We start from the raw sequence: 462 nt of genomic DNA on the forward strand, positions 1-462 counted from the left end.
CGCAGATGTGCAGTGAAAGTTTCGGAGCCCGGCTGCTCGTGTGAGAGCGCTCGCACAACGCCCCGAGAAGGCTCCGGCAGCGACCGAATCCCTCTGCGAGGGGCGCCTGTCCTGCCCTTCCCCTCCGCATCCTAATCCTTGCCCTCGATTTAAAGATGAGGGCTCCCGCAGGGAAACTCCCAGCTCCCTGCTGAATGGGTCCTTGGGAAAATCATCTCCAGAGCCCTTTGCTCGGCTCGGGAGTGGGAAACAAACCTGTAGGAACGCAGTGGTTAACTGGGGAAGGAGTGCACTGGTACCAAAACCGTGCTGTCCCCATTATCAGCTGGCTGTAACTGGGGTCAGCCAAGCGCTGGGTGAGAGTAGCAAAGAAATATTTGACCCTGACTTGAGGAAAAGATTATATAAGAATCCTTCCTACTGAAATATTCCGTGTTTAACACGCTTACCTTCAGCAACAAA

The sequence above is a fragment of the Onychostruthus taczanowskii genome, unplaced genomic scaffold, assembly GCF_017590055.1.
Source record: "Onychostruthus taczanowskii isolate IOZ18803 unplaced genomic scaffold, ASM1759005v1 scaffold74, whole genome shotgun sequence".
In the NCBI taxonomy this organism is placed as follows: Eukaryota; Metazoa; Chordata; class Aves; order Passeriformes; family Passeridae; genus Onychostruthus; species Onychostruthus taczanowskii.